We start from the raw sequence: 16,695 nt of genomic DNA, 5'->3' as shown, positions 1-16,695 counted from the left end.
AAACAAGAAACCCACCCGAAACAGAGTTTGAAGAAGTTAAAGCCTAGCCCTAAAGCATTTCTAGATTTTCGTCATCTCTCAAGTTAATTGAAACTTCCTACACAGCACCCTCGAGGCCTGCGGCTGCTCTTCCCAGTTTTGCTGTTGTCTTTCTCTTTGAGAAAGGCATCTCCATATTTTCAATCTGTGATGGTGATTCTTGGTTGTCAACTTGACTACATCTAGAATTAACTAAAACTCAAGTAGCTGGGTATACTCGTGAGATGTTTTCTCCTAACTGAATACTTTGAAGTGGGAAGACCCACTTATAATCCAGGTCGTTTTATGTGGGAACATCCACCTTTAAACTGGGCCATACCTTCTGCTGACAGCCTTTGTAAAAACCTGGAGAAAGGAAGCTTATTCACTTTGCTTGCTTGCTCTAGCTCTCTCTGGCAAGTCCATTCCTTCACTGGCAATCAAGCCTACTTATTCAGAATTCTGGAATTTTTCGTGATACTAAAGATTAGCTAAGACATCCAGCCTTGTAGACTGAGCAACTACTGTTTCTTGGACCTTCTGCTGGTATACAGCCATTGGTGGACTAAGTGGACCACAGCCTGTAAGCCACTCTACTAAATACCACATATCTGAACACAAATGTGTGTGTGTGTGTGTGTGTGTGTGTGTGTGTATGTGTAAGTCAGAGGACAACCTATGGGAATTCTACCTTATGGGTTCCAGAAATAAAGCTGAGGTGGTCAGCTTTGGTGACACATGCCTTTAGTTCACTAAGTCATCTCATTGGTCCATTTAAACAGTTTTTTGAGGAACTTCTTTGATATTTTCCAGAATGGTTAAACCATTACATTTTCCCAAGAATGGCATACAAAAGTTTTCTAACAATTCATTCTATCCTCATGGTAAATGAGGATTTTTGCCCATATAGTTCCTTCTGTGTTCCTAGTATCATGATATATAAATTACGGTATTGTCAGAGGTCATGAAACCAAATAGTTAACACTACCAGTTATGGAGCAGAAAGACAACTAGTATAAGTGAACCACAGCAAGAAGCACTACTCCATCCCAGGAACTCCATAGACATGGTGAGAGATGTGAAGCTTGTGGAGGGAAAGAGGGGTCGAGTTACTGAGCACTTACTAAATGTACAGACATCATCAGATTTATTCAGAAAAGTAGGTACTACTATCTTCCTCTCACAGATAGGAAGACAGATTCAGAATGGTGAGGGCACTTATGTAGGGCATATAGATACTAAGTGATACAGTTAGGAGTTTAAACCTTAACCTCATTCAGAAACTCATGCTCTCTATGCTTTGTCTTGATGCTTTCCAAGTAGTCATCGAGAGTGGAAAGATTGTGTTTTGAATAAAGGAAAGGAGAAAATGCTGTAGTAAGACATAAAACACTTCAGTTGTACTTTTAGTTGGGATTACTTGGGGAGTGGTAGCCCTGGGACATCCTTTCTTATGAGCTGTGAGCCACTTTGGTCATTTGGGCTAGGGTATGTGACTCACCATATTTCATATATTTGCTACAAATTTATCTCAGAGCACATGATGAATCATTCCTTCAGAATGTAAGATGTAGTTTTCCTAGAGCACTATACTTCTTAGGAGCATTCTGCCTCATAGAATATGGAGAGATGGATGATGAAAAATGACATCCAAGCAATAGACTTTCTCTGCCGATGTAATAAGACAATTGAAACTGAATTAAAATTATAAAAACCAGCAGCTGACTGAGACAGATGCAGATAATTACACCCAACTATTGGACTGGAGTCATGGACCCCTATGGTTGAATTAGGAGATGAACTGAAGAACCTGAAGAGGAGAATGACTCTATAGGAAGACCTGCAGTCTCAACTTACCCAGACCCCCAGGGAGCTCCCAGAGACTGAGCTACCAACCAGGAGAATGGGTTGGTCCAAGGCCCCTGGCACATATATAGCAGAGCCCTCAGTGGGCAAAGATGTGCTTAATCTTCAAGAGACTTGAGAGCTCAGGGAAGAAATGAGGTCTGGAATGGGCAACCTCTCTGAGACAAAGGGGAAGAGGAATGGAATGAGGAGCTGGAGGGGAGCAGGGGGGGCAACGACTGGAATGTAAATAAATAAAATGAATTTTTAAGCAGGTTTATTGGGGGGAACTCTCTGGAGGTTTCACTGGTGTCAGAGAATGAGGTCAGTGAAATCACCAGAGAAGACTGGCCAAGGGTGATCTGGGGTAGCTGGTAGGTCCTTTAATCCGAAGTACATACTTGGCGCATCTGGCAGTGGTAGACGATGTTGTTGCTAGGTTCCTGAGAACAGGTCAGGAGAATTGCCTGTATATTAAAAGGATTAGGGATATAGGGTCCCGGGTTTGAACTCTAACACCAAGGAGTATAGTCAACGAAATAAAACTGAAAGTGAGAGAGCAAAATCAAAGGTCAGCAGGGTGTACATTCTCACCTAAGATTTGCTTTATAGATGATTTTCTTAATTATGGATTTTCTACATTAAATTAAATGACATTAATGGGCCTTATTTTCAAATTTATTTCTAGTTGACAAGAGACTATTAACAATTAGTCCTTAACACTAGAAAAATGCCATAGACAGATCCAAATGTAATTTAAAGTAGAAGACACATACTCATTTTGTTTCATTTCCACTATGATAATCCTAAGACAGAGTAAGCAAGGATTGCAAAGCAGATAGTTTATTTGTTAAATATGCATAGAGGATAGTTGTTAAGAGTCAGATCTTCAGATCTGGTGAGATCAGGGGAATAGACCAGTACAGTAAAATTAGTGAGGAAGTTAGGCTCCTATTACCTGAAGAATATAGAGCTAGGGAGTGTTGCTCTCAACCTCTCGAGCTCAATCATTTGAAAATTACTTTTTCCTTTACTTCTAGGCTATGCTTATCTATATGAGCTGAGGAAACTCCCAAGTCTTTAGGAAAAAATAGAAGGACTTAACTTGTAATATACCTGAGGTAGACGATATCAGAGCATCACAAAATTAATCTAAATGCATACCAAAAACAGCTGCAGCTGGAGCTAAAATCAGAGTATTCTGAAATCAGAATACTCATTCAGAAAATGTTGATACCATGCAATTGCACATGCCAGACACATTGCTATGCTTTCAGAAAAGCAATGTAGAACTGGTGTGTGTGTGTGTGTGTGTGTGTGTGTGTGTGTGTGTGTGTGTGTGTGTATTTCTCCTCTTGGGAAAAGAAGACACCTCTATGATGGTGTGATAAAATAAAAATAGGATTAAATTGAATTGCAATGGAAGATGTATCACCTTAGTTGAGACTCTGATAGTTAGGGATGCCTTTATGGAGAAATAGCCATTGACCTTAATCTGGAAAGATTTCAATAAAAGAGGAAATTCAGGCAGAGGGAAAGACATAGGGCCAGGACAGCAGTTACCTATAGGAGCACAATATAGGAGAGTTTGGAATTTTTGATGAAAGTTTCAAAGGTCAGGTTAAAATAGGTAGACTCTATTCTTTTAGCAGAAGAGGGTGAGAGGAGGTACTTATGGCTTTAAATTATGATGAGAACATAGTTTCTCACTCTTAGTCAAGAATGGCTAGAGGCGGGTGAAAACCATCATGGGTGGTTTTAGGATGGAATATGCCTTGCCAGCCTTGGCTTACTTAGACCATTGGCAGAAGAATAGAGGATCTAATTTGGACATGTAGAATCAAGGTAAAGATAGACAGCAGAGGGTTGCACCCTCCAGACATTCTCTATTTTTAACACTTGCATGGAGAATGGCATTAGCATTCTACTCCACCATCCAGGGCAGGTTGATCATTTTTATTAATGTGTGGCCTGGTGAGTTCCCTTAGCCTTCATCTATCAACTTCTGCATTGTGCCTTCAACAGCAGCCCACACCCAGTGTCTCAGAAGCCCATATATCATGCATCGAGGCAGAGAAGCAGATTCCCTTTTATCTCCCTTGCAAAAGCACAGATGTTCAGAATGTCAGTAAATGCACCCAGACTTCTCTGGGATTCAGGCACAGTGTCTCCCTGGATGACCTTCTTGGAATCTTCATCCCCATTGCATTCCAGGCAGATAAAATCCTCCTTTTGTTCCTTCACTCAAGAGCTGCCTCCACCCCACTCTTTGTACCCATGCGTCATTGACAGCACATTTGTGTAGCCATGTCTGTCTTGCCCCAGCTGCTGAAACCATTTGTGGGGCAGATATTGTTTTAATCATTATTTGAAAATGCATATGCCATGACATGCTGAGATGCATGGCTCATTTTGAAACCATATCTCTACTTCATCATATGATTAGAAAGGCAGAATCATGAAGAGCAAAGGACCATGAGCTCAGGGTTTCACAGACCTGATTCTAATACTGAATCCTTGTGTGGTCTTGGTGTTTCTACCTACAAGTTGTCTCCCTTTGCCTGTGAAATGAGGCAGTTGAATCAATCAACTCTGAGGCTCTTATATTCTTAAGGTTTAATGATCCCAAGTCTCTAGGGTTATTAAACACTTACACTACTTTGGGTTGTTTTATTCATTTATGACAATGAACCTTCACCTTCTTTTTGAAGTTTTTGTAGAAATATAATACTCACATAGTAAACTACAATAATCATGAATGTAAACTTTGCACATTTTCCTAAAGTGAACATAGTCATGTGCCTATATTCAGATAAGAAAATAAAATATTATTAATTGCACAGAGCCTGTTAGTCTCAGCCTCAATGATAAAGTACTCTTTTAACTTTTGACATTAGACATAATATCTTTTATTTTATTTTAGTCTTTTGACCAAAAAAGTAAATCATATAATTCATATTCAGTGATATTTGATTTTTTTGTCCACTATGCTATGAGATACACCCATATTGCTAAAGTTATAATTTATTTATCTTCCCTCGCTACCCTCCTCTTACTATTCCTTTCTCCTCCTTCTCTTACTTTCTCTTGTTCTCAGGTGAAGTTTTATTTAAAAATCTGGTAGGTATGTTAAATATAAAGATTGACAGCCAATAACAGAGCATTTTTCTCAGTAAAAGATCTTGGAAATGGCCACTCTTAGCTATATAAAAAGACAAACAAAGAAACAAAACCCAGTAGATTTTAGACATGGTGGGGCAAGAAAAAAAATTGCCCCTTCAGCAACTCTCCATGGTAATTAAACCCAAAGACCTCTGGGGAATGGTTATGAAAATTTGGTCCAAAATTCGAGAGCTGCTAGGGATAAAAGTTTAAACAATCCTTATCTTTTTCTTTTGTGTGTGAGTTCTAGAACTTTTCAGGTTGCTTAAGATTATTCCAACATTTAGGGATCTTCAGAATAGAAAACAAGAACAATGGATTCAAGGCTACATTTGCATAGCTACCTTGGCAAATGTCATGATAGTAAAGCATAGAACATACTAAAGAGTTGGACACTTAGCTAGACATGGTGGCAAATGCCTTTTTTTTTAGAGAAAAATATCTTTTATTTATTTATTTTTTATTATTATTTTTTATTAGATATTTTCTTTATTTACATGTAAATTTCTCCCTTCCCAGTTTCCCCTCTAAAAAACAAAGCAAATACCTTTAATTCCAGCACCTGGAAGGCAGAGATAGGCAGATCTCTGTGAGTCTGTGGCCACAATGGTCTATACATCAAGTTCTAGGACAGCCAGGGCTGTTATGCACAGAAACCCTGTTTCACCCCCCCCCCCAAGAAAAAGAGTTGGACAATTAAGCTTGGCCTTGAAGTTGTGAGATTATTGTAGTCTGTACACTAATTCTTTCTAATGCCTGTGCCTATACTATAGCAGCACATAGCAATGGTGACACCTCTTTTAAGTATAAGATCATGTGCTAATATAAGGAATTACTGACAAAGACCCACTGGAGTCACTAGATGCAGTTTGCTTTCCTTCCTCCTCAAAGCATCACCAATCTTGAAAACTCTTGTAATCTGCAGGGTAAGCAGTTATCTCTGAGGGATACAGAGCATTTTTCAGTGTTGTGTTGTGGGAGACCACAAGAGCAAATCACCTAAGATTTTTAAGGACTGTTTGTAATCCAAGTGGAGGAAGTTGTTATTATTCCTATTCAGAATTTATATTCAGAATTTGTTCATTGCATTCCACTTAATCATATATTCAACTGTATAGATAATTATAGAAGTAACACAACTTTGACTATAATTTTTACTTCTTTTCAGTAGTCTCTAGTTCACTTATCTGTTTTAATGCACCCAGAGTCTCCTGTAGCTCTACCTCTGTGACTTTGACAGGTGATGAATTTACTGAGAAGAATTGCCTTCATAGGACATTGCAGGTACTAAATAGACATTTGTGATCATTTTTCACAGGGGTAAAAATGTATAAGCTTCTCTGACATTTACTTCTCCAAATCGGTTATCTGGAATTAAGTTTTCCTATTAAAATAAAAACAGACAGTTGTCAGGCCAGTTCAGTGTAAGTTCTTTTTATAAGTCAGTGTCTGCCAGGTTTTAGAGGAATCATTTCTTTTCCTTGACTTATCATGCCCAGGACTCTATGACATGAGTCAATCATTTATATATATACCAGATGTTGTTCTTAAACATAGAAGTGATAATCCAACACAGATAAGTATCTGGGAAGAAAGCAACCATGTATAAGGTTTCTGGCATAATTATATTCAGTGGCCACAGGAAGTCTAGTGTCCATTTTACTGGAGATGACACTGCCATTCTGAGAGGTTAGCATACCCATGGTCAAGTGCAATGTACTTTTAACCTATCATGTTGTCAAAACTTAGTCCAGGTTTTTCCCATAGCTACACTTGTATTGAACATTTTTGACTGTCCTAAATTGTTTATTGGATATGAATTTTGCAAATATCATGTGTATTAGCAGTAACGGTGGAGCTGGAGAGTATTGCGCCGTCTCCAGGCTGCACAGCGAGAACCACCAATAGTGTGGTTTTCAAGGCCACAGCTCTTTTGGCCAGCAGATGTCAGCCCACTATCTCTCTGTTCTTGTGGACTGGTTTGGTGATCCGCTGGGTGTCAGAATTTCTTCTGATAGCTTTATGGAATGGATCAATGAGGATAAGCTCAAAAAATTTGTATGTGGAATCTTCACCAACCCAGTAGGAATTCAGGACTCTCAAAGCCCCACAATGGTGCCCAGCTCTCTCCTCTGCAACAGACTGAAAGATTCGGGCAAATTTCAGCTGGTTAATACCATGGTGGACAGGCTTGCTATATGTTGCACCGTTAGAAACTGGGTGTTTGCAACCACCATGGCGGACACGAATCCTATAAATGATATAGCCTTGCTTGGCCTTAAACTCGCTTTATCAGGCCAGGTGGAGAGTGGAGCCCTGTGCAGAACCCCTCAGAAGAAAATGCATCACGTCGGACTGCTTCTTCCTCCATAGCTCCTGGATGTATTTGTATGCACCCATCTTGGCTCACCTGATGGGTGATACCAGAGGAAGGGAAGATGTTAATTACTTTTAACAGTTTCATACATGAGTATTGCATCTACATTACTCTCATTCCTCTTTCTTCCTCTACAACTCTACCTTACCCTACTTTATGAAGTTACTCCAAATTCCTATGTCAGGACTTTTTAAGACTCCAGGTGCTGAGACATCTTTCACCCAGAAATCCTAGTATAATTACGACCTCATATATTGCCATTGACCTTGTTCTGTTTTTCATAGGTAGTCTTTTTGTCCCCTTGACTATCTAGTTGCACTCATAATTTATTAATTTATTCATTTGTTAATTAGTTATTTTGGTGGTGATGACCTAGCTCATGTCTTCATGCATGATAGACATGCTCATTACTCCTCAGTTATATACTAAGTCTACCTTATTTTATATGTCTTTAACTCACTGCAAGCATTTGAATATGTTACAGCTTGGGAAGGACTTGTCTTTGAACTTTAATACTAATATTGGCAAAAAGTTAATCTCAAGTAGAGCTGTACTTTCCCATTGGGTTAGGGGAGAGGTTTTCAATAAGGGGTTTTCAGTTTTCATTTGGGATTTTAGAAAGCAGAGGGTATATATTCTTAGCAGGGATAATAATGATCAGTATTTCATTCTTTAGCTTACCTGGACTTATGTGTGGAGTTCCAAATTTACTTGAAATTCTGGATCTATGACAACAATCTTCTCGGTTTCCCCTCATGCCACAGTAAATGACAAACAATCGATGGTGATGATGATGATGATGATCATGATAATGATGGTGATGACAATGGATAATGATGATGGTGATCTTTTCAAGGGGGGTAGAAATGAATAGAATCTTTGAATTCTTAGTTACAAATTCATCAGTGTAAGACTAGAAAAATAAGAGAAAGATTTTTGGTATAGGAATATGTATCTCAGGCCAGAGACATGGCTCAGAAAATAAAGGCATGTTTTATAGAGACTGATGATCTGAATACAATCAGTAGAAGGTACAAGATGGATTGAGAGAATAAGATGTTGTCCTCTGACCTTCATATGCATACTCCAATGTACTCACATACACATACACAGAGAGAAAGAGACAGACACAGAGAGAGAGAGAGAGAGAGAGAGACAGAGACAGAGACAGAGAGACAGAAACAGAAACAGAGATAGAGAGAGACAAAAACAGAGACAGAGACAAACAGAGAAAGGGTAATAAAAAATGTGCCTTCATCATCTCTCAGTAATATCTTCAACTATAAAGATGCCTGTTATACATTGTCTCCTCAAATGCTTACAGGATTCTTCAAATGTGAGGTAATCCTGGACTTCACTTCTTAGATGTGCATATGGACAGTCATAAAGGAGAAATGAATTAACAAAAGACATAGCTAATAAGAAGCACTGCCTCTACTATCCAGCTAAGGACTTCTACTTTTATTGCCAGCCAGCCACTGTGCAGAGATTTTAGTTAATCAATCATTTCAGCACATCCTGGAAACTTAAACCATCATCCCTAAATGAGAAAACTTAAATTAGGGAGTAAGGGACTAGTAAAGAGTTGTGGCAATGTTATTTGTATGGCTTAGTTACCAGTAGCAGTTAACCTAGGTACCTCACAGTTAAGTTTCACATGTGACTAGAAGCTAGCCTTGACATCTTAATGTTCTTTAACTGTGTCCCTTTTCAGCATGGTGCATTAAGAAAAGTAGTTTCCTTCAGAAGTGAGTTGGTGACCTCTAGTAAACAACCAGTTGCTAATCAGTTTGAAGAATCTCTCACTTGAGAGTACAGCTTCTTCTTGAACTCAACATTTCTATTAAGACTTGATTCATAAATGGTGCATTCCTGAGTGATTATCCAAAGCTCAAAGAGCTCCTTAGAATAATCAGTACTATTTACTCTGTACATCTATAAGCCAGACACCACGCAAAGGATACTGCATATATTTTCTTAAATCCTTAAGGTGATTCTGAGAGAAAAATTTTAAGTTCACTAGTCTTAAGGAAGAAAACAAAACAAAACAAAACAAAAAAACAAAACAAAACCCCCTGGTCTTGTCAGGAGAAATCATTCACCTAGGCTGGAAGTGGATCTTGAGGCTATTTCTATGAGAAACACTGACTTTTCTGGTGCAACTGACTTTTCTATCTGTGCCAGGGACCATAACTGTTGTAAGAGACTGTGTGTTACTGTAGCTATGTTTCTCTCAGCTCCTATTTGAAGATTGTGAGGATTAAGGCCCCAAGATGTAAGGTATTTACTTATTTATGAGGAGGGTTTTTTTTCCACACCCAGAATTAGCCTAATTCAGTAGGTTTTCAAGCCTGGCATTTCCCTTGGGATATTTGGGCTTCATCATTGATACCAGGCCTCTTAACGCCCTGGCCTTGACTCCAGCATTTTTCTGGTCCCTGGAACATTGAGATCTAGCAGGCACACCCTCAAATTCCCTGGAAAATTTTCTGTTATGAGTGACCCACCCATTCTCACCTAGTTCCTCTGTGTCTTTCTGAGTGATCTATAAACCTAAGGACTGAATTATGTCACATTTCACTCTGTTTGGAGAGGATCAGGTTTTACCTCCTCTTAATTGAGTGTCTGAGCCTTTGTGAGCTCACAGATTTAATCTCAAGATGAGGGTGGTTTAGATTTAGTTATTGAGACATAATAGGAAGTGATACTTTGGAGAGTTTGGGTTAGAGAGAGTTATAACTGCCTTGTTTGGGGGGCAGTTAAGGGTTACTCTCATGAAGATGGAAACTTCAAGCTGGGAAAGTTCTACTCCTGAGTCTTTCTGGGGTGTATTCACCCACAGAAAAGGCTGGGAGCTAAGGCTAGGAACTGTAGTTGCTTCAAGTTATAGTCTTTCTTTTTCTTTTAACATTCACTTATTCAGTGTGTGAGTGTGTGTGTGTGTGTGTGTGTGTGTGTGTGTGTGTGTGTGTGTGTATGTATGTGTGGTCTGTATATGCATTTGTGCATGTGAGTGCCATAGTATATGCTGAGAGATCAGAGTACAACTTCAGAAATTAGCCCTCTTCTACCATATGTATCCTGGAGATGGAATTCAGATTGTTAGGCTTAGCACTGGGCATTAATTCATGGATTCACCTCTTCAGCCCTGCTCTGTCTTTTCTTGAGTCTCTGTCAGGTTATTTAAGACTCAAGGATTATGACGGGACATAGATTAGCAAAGGACTAGATGTTAGGTTCTTCACAGTTCTAACTTCAATTAGGTAACTTTATTGTGTTTGAAAAGTCCTCTCAGATTCTGTTTCTCCATCTTAAACAAAGAAAGTAAGGGGTTGAGGCAAACAAGATGGGAATATTTGTACCATGGTCTCATTTTTTAATTGGTTATTGTGTTCTTAAGGATTATTTAACCTAATTAATTTACTGAATGTTTGTAGTTTGCAAAGAAAAAGTGCTCGAATTGCATTGGTGATCAATGTTAAGCAAAAGTCTGTCTCCTTGAAGTTTGGAGTTAAATGAGGAGCAAGGCCAGTTAAACACTTAATGCGAAGCTGAGTGACACCTATGAGGGGAACATGGCCCTTCATGACAGTAGGGAGTAATTTCAACATAGTGATAGAAACTGATTTTGGAATCCAACCATTACATTAATTGTTTGAAAAGAACCAAATCAAATGTGTTCTCCTTACGTAAATAGGTATTTCTTCTTGATTAATAGGATACAACATTGTTGGGAGACTGTGCCATGAGTCCAAAGAAAACTGGGTATATATCCTGAGTACATGCTGGCATCAGTCACTTCATATCTAGTGGGACAATATTACTGCAGTTTTAAAGTAATGCCTTATCCTGTATCAATATGTTGATTTGTCTAAAATGTTTGAGCTTGAGGAGAACAGAGACTAAGTCTGTATTACTCAACATCCCTAGACTAGTATAGCATCTGGTGTATGGTTAGCACTTAACAAATATTTAATAAGTGGAACTAACAGGGTACCAGACAAGGGCCAGGTCATGGAGGAGTGAGAGAATAGGCATCAGTATTTGGATTTTATCTTATATGCAAATGACAGTCTTTGAAGTCCTTTGGAGAGAATCATAAACATTGTCAGTGTCACTTTGGAAGAAAGAGATAACTTTTCTAAGCCTGCTGATAAAATTCTGAGCTTTCTCAGGTATCATTAGTTACGTTAGTAAAGTTTTATTCACAGACATAATACTTATGTAATGCCTATAACCTGAATTAATGGTTGAGTTAACAAATAAATCTACAATAATAACTGTAGCTGATAGGTAGAGATAACGGTGTATTTCACAAGCTTAGAATCAACCTGAGGCTTGAAATCTGTTGTGTTACTTATTAGCTATATCGCATTGGTAGGATCTCTTTTTCTTCTTTTTTGGAGTGTGTTTGTGGTCTTAGGTTAATTTTTTAGCTGTGAATGTTAGTATGTGATCCATAAAAAATAGTAAATATTAACCATTATTACTTGTTGTAAAGGAAGGGAACTGCCATTCTCTATATAGAATAGTATACAGTCTTGCACACCTCAACTCTACCAGAGCCCAAATAACTCATATACCTCAATCTCTGTATCATATAGTAAGAGAATCAAGCCCAAGCCCTGGACATAGAAAGGAACTGACCCAAGGTATTGCAGTCAGATATAAATCTGGGGTCTCTCGAGGCAGAATATAACCCCTTAAACTTATAAAATTGAATGAACTTGTTCTTATGAGGACTAAACATACAACACAATGGTTCAATCTTTAACAAGGAAGATGGGGAGAGGAAAAGAGAAAGAGAGGATGGAGCAGGGAGGAGAGAAAAGACAGATATACAGAGAGAAAATATGAATTATTGTTTACATAGAATGAGGATGTGGCCATTCTATTTCTTTTTCTCTAAAAGAAATTGTCAGTCCCTTGCCACATCTTGCCCAGGAAGAATAGTTAGAAAGGATGGGATTAGTGATGGTAAAGATAAGAACTTACCTAAGACTGTTTTATTCTTTGTTGTGATTGCTCCCATAAACAGAAACTGCCCAAAGAGCTTCTGGGACTTGTGTGTGATGAGGATACAGAGATGAGTGTGAACAGCGAGCCACATAAAGGAAAAGTAACTGAAATAGAGGATTATAGTTACATCATCATCTAGGGTCAGAGCAGTGTCATGTCTAGAGAACATATTCAGCTTTCCCACTTTGCCCAGAGATGAAGTAAGTTGGGACAGGACAGGTCCTCTGTTAGATCAGTGCAAAATTAAATCAGCTGAGCCTGTTTGGTCAAATGTGAAAGCTGAAGGAGAATGGGAGTTTGTTTCGCAAAATACTAGATGGAAATCCACTCCTCAAACTCTCTTGGCCCACTGGCACTAGCTGGCCACATCACTATGTCTCAGCAGGATCTTGCTATTTTCTCCCAGCTAGCATGATCATCTCGCTTACATACAACACCCTACACCTCCACAATGAGTATCTAGCACCTAGTACCCGGTAAAAGCATGAGTCTTAAAGCTAAATTACCCAATTAGTTTATATATCAATAAGATCACAATTTACAAGATGCAAATACAAAAATTTCAAAGCCAAATAATAAAGACAATGTTTTAACCCAATTATTCTAACTTTGTAAAAACCTTAGCTACCTGTGGCTGTTATAACCACGCAGGGTCTGAATCGTCCTCTTCCCTGGACTCCATGATGATGATTCTCTGCTACCTTCCTGCTCTCTGCCCTTTTCCCTCCTCAACTTCTAGCTACACCTCTCTATTCCTATCCAATCACTGCCCTAATGTGATTGGACAGAGAAATGTTGCAACAGCAACTGAAGATGGCATCTTCATAGCTTGGCCTATTTGTTCATTGAGAACACTTAGGATATAGACTTATGGTAGGATATCCTGAGTTTAATTTTTGACCTGTTGAATCCTAGGGCACCTGAAGATGAATTCTGACAGAGAGGCAAAGCAAGAGAAACTTGGTAAATCACTTGTCAAAGTAGAGAATAGAGCAAACATGGAAAGAAAACTTCCATCTGGAAGAAAGTAGCCAAGAGGTCGAAGAGTTAGTTTCTAGAGCCATTCTAATTGGGAAAACATGCAGGGCTAAAATTTGAAACCATGTCTGAGATTCCAGGGGCCAAGCCCCTTCTAAAACGCTGTGCTTCCTTCCATTCGTCTAGGAAGCAAGTTTGGTTGGAGTGAGACCGTGACTGCAAGCAGGGTTGTATTCCCTGCTTTTCTTCTTTCCTAGACCTCAGATGCCCCGGAAAAGACTGAGGCTTAAAGGAAGGTCAACCACACTTGGATCTCTGAGAACAGTAAATTGCCTTTCTGCCAAACTTACTCCCCACCCCCATCCCAAGGGAAGAGAGTCCAACAAGACTCCAGTTCACATGTAATTGCTCCACTCCCAGAATTAGAAGGGTTTTTCTGTTGTTGGTTTCTTTCTAGCACCCTCAACTGATCCTTTTACAAAACTGTTATTTTAGGGCTGTTTGGACTTGTTTTCTACGTAACTCTTGCATTCTATTATTTCTCTCTTTTTCCAGAGTTCAGACTAATTAAAGGAAGTGTAAATCACACCTCGTTTGCACAAAATACCTTTCATGAGGCCTGGAAGCAATTTGGCTTCTGTTTGCCAAAGATCTTTAGGAAAAAAAACCTCTTTGGTTTAAAAAAGATTAATTTCTTGGTGCCAAAGAAACCCATTAAGTGCAACTCCCATTTCTGGGATCTTTTATGGTTTCCACGTGAAAATGGCAGCCAGGGAAGGAGAGTGGAGCTAGGCTAAGCTGATTCTGCTGTTATGTCTGGCTGTCCTGTGCTACCAACTCAGCTGCCTTACAGCAAAGGGGAGCTTTGAAAACACAGGGTGTCCCAGGGCATTTGGAACAACTTGTTCTCTTCTGATCCCTTTGGTACCCCACTTTGGAATCAACTCCTGGATGATGTTTGCCTAGAGGTGTGAGTCCTTGATCAATTTATCTCTGGACAAGAGACAGAACTTTTACCTTCATGTCCCTACATTTCCCCATGATATGGTCACACCCTGAAATGTAAAACCTGAGGCATCCCTGACTACTTTCTTCTAAGGTTTTTCACTTAGATATGGTTAGGCTAAGAGCCACTGGGGGGTACAGTGGACCCATAGGTTTACATAAGGTATAACAGCCAAGTCTAGAACCAAGGACCAGATTCAGTTCATCATTCTTCATACATCTTTAGCATGATGACTGCATAATAGTGAGTTTTTAGATGGCAACATGCTGGAAGGACATTTGATGGCTTTGGAGGGTAAGCTTTGCTCTGCTTCTCACATCAGTCCCTGGGGACAGTTATATCTGCTATGTTCTCATAAACTCTGCTTTAGGAAATGAAAGGGAAGTAGCATGGTGCCTTAGTTAGGGTTACAATAGCTGTGATGAAACCCAATGGTCAAAAAGAAAGTTGGGAAGGAAATAGGTTATTTGGCTTACACTACCACAGCACCAATTATCATTGGAAGAAACCAGAACAGGAACTCTATCAGGGCAGGAACTTGGAGGCAGGACATGATGCAAAGGAGAGGATGCTACTTGCTGGCAGATCCTCCTAGCTTTCTCAGATTGCTTCTAGAACCACCAGCACAGGGGATGGCCCACTTACAATAGGCTAGGCCCTTCACCACAGATCACCAATTAAGAAAATGCCCTACAGTACAATTCTATGGAAGCATTTTCTCAATATAGGCTTACTCCTCTTGTATGAGTTTAGCTTATGTCAATTTAACAAAAAACCAGCCAGCACAACTGACCCCTTCTCAACTTAGCACACAAACACTCCACTGTTAAGCTACAACCTTTCCTTGTTCATCGAAAAGATCACATTTTAATACTGATATCACAATATAAAATGTTTTACACACTTAGAAAATCCTATAGTCTTATAAATGCAAAACTTAAAAAAAATTTCTTTAAAGATCTGAGGTTTTTGTTTTTGTGTGTGTGTGTTTTTTTTTTTTTTTAAGTTTAAAGTCTCTCACCTGTGGGCTTCTGTAAAATCAAAAATAAATTGCATACTTTCTTACTTCAAGAGGAAAGAACCAGGTCTCACTCACAATCAAATTCACACAAAACCAAACTCCAACTGTGTAAATAATGCAGTGTTCAATGTCTTAGTTTTCACCCACAGTCTTCTGGGCTCTGATCACTTCTCTGGCTCTGCTCTTTGTAACACATCCTGATTATCCTCTTGGCTCAGATTGACTCCATTCCATATCTGATGCTGTACCACGGATCATCCCATGCTACTGGGATCTCCAAAATACTGAGGTCTCTTGTGTAACTGGGCTGCATCTCCTGAACTCTCCTAAGGGACTCCAACCCTGCTACATAGTGTTTAAGACTCAATGACTTCAAAACCAGTACCACTTGGGAGACTCTTTCACTACCAAGTTTAGTTTGCAATCTTGGCTATCTCTAGAACACAGTTTCTGTGCTGACTCAAGAAACACTTCCAAGATTTGACCTCAATGATACTGATCTCTTTTTAATTAGAGCTGGTTCTTTAGCCCCAGCTAACCAGCATCCATTGTCCCAGTAAAGTGAATGTTTTACCTTATTGGGTCTGGTATCTTGTTAAACACAGCTGATTTTTCTGTTCCAGCTGATCAGACACCACAGATCCTTCACATAAATGGCTGGTAGCATTTTTGCTTCCCTCTGAATTTTCACAAGCTGGATATCTATGTCTGTACTACTCTCAAGATTCTTTTTTCCTCAAGCTCCACCAGAATAGTTCACCATGTTTCAACACTCAATGACTTTTCTAGCCTAAAATTCTAAAGCTCTTCTATAATATTTCCCCAAAACATTGACAGGTCTGTCACAGCAATAACGCATTATCCTAACTCCATTTTTTTTTCTAAAGGTTATTATTGATGTGATTAAATACCATGACCAAAAGCAAATTAGGGAGGAAAGAGTTTATTTGGTTTACACATCCACATCATTTTTCATAATTGGTAGAAATCGGAGCAGGAACTTAAGCAGGGCAGGAAGTTGGAGGAAAGATCTGTTGCAGAAATCATGAAGGGGTGCTGTTTACTGGTTATTCTTCATGGCTTGCTCAGCCTGCTTTCTCACAGTACCCAGGACCACCAGCACATGGGTGGCCATTCCCACAATGTGCTAGGCCGCCTATCATAGATCACCAATTAAGACAATGTTGTATAGGCTTGTCTACAGCTGGGTCTTCTGGAGGCATTTTCTCAATTCAGGCTCCTTCCACTCCTTGATTCTCATTTGAATCA

General features: G+C 39.2%; 1 protein-coding gene and 1 pseudogene across 7 annotated transcripts in view; one reads left to right on the top strand and one right to left on the bottom strand.

Annotated features, from left to right (window-relative positions):
• The window catches only part of Astn2 (astrotactin 2), a 1,002,270-nt gene that overhangs the window by 848,154 nt on the left and 137,421 nt on the right, over positions 1–16,695 (top strand). The window lies entirely within an intron of this gene.
• LOC116095215 lies at positions 6,866–7,646 on the bottom strand (annotated as a pseudogene).

Source organism: Mastomys coucha, unplaced genomic scaffold (assembly GCF_008632895.1).
Source record: "Mastomys coucha isolate ucsf_1 unplaced genomic scaffold, UCSF_Mcou_1 pScaffold18, whole genome shotgun sequence".
Taxonomy (NCBI): domain Eukaryota; kingdom Metazoa; phylum Chordata; class Mammalia; order Rodentia; family Muridae; genus Mastomys; species Mastomys coucha.
This window is presented reverse-complemented; position numbering and strand designations above follow the sequence as displayed.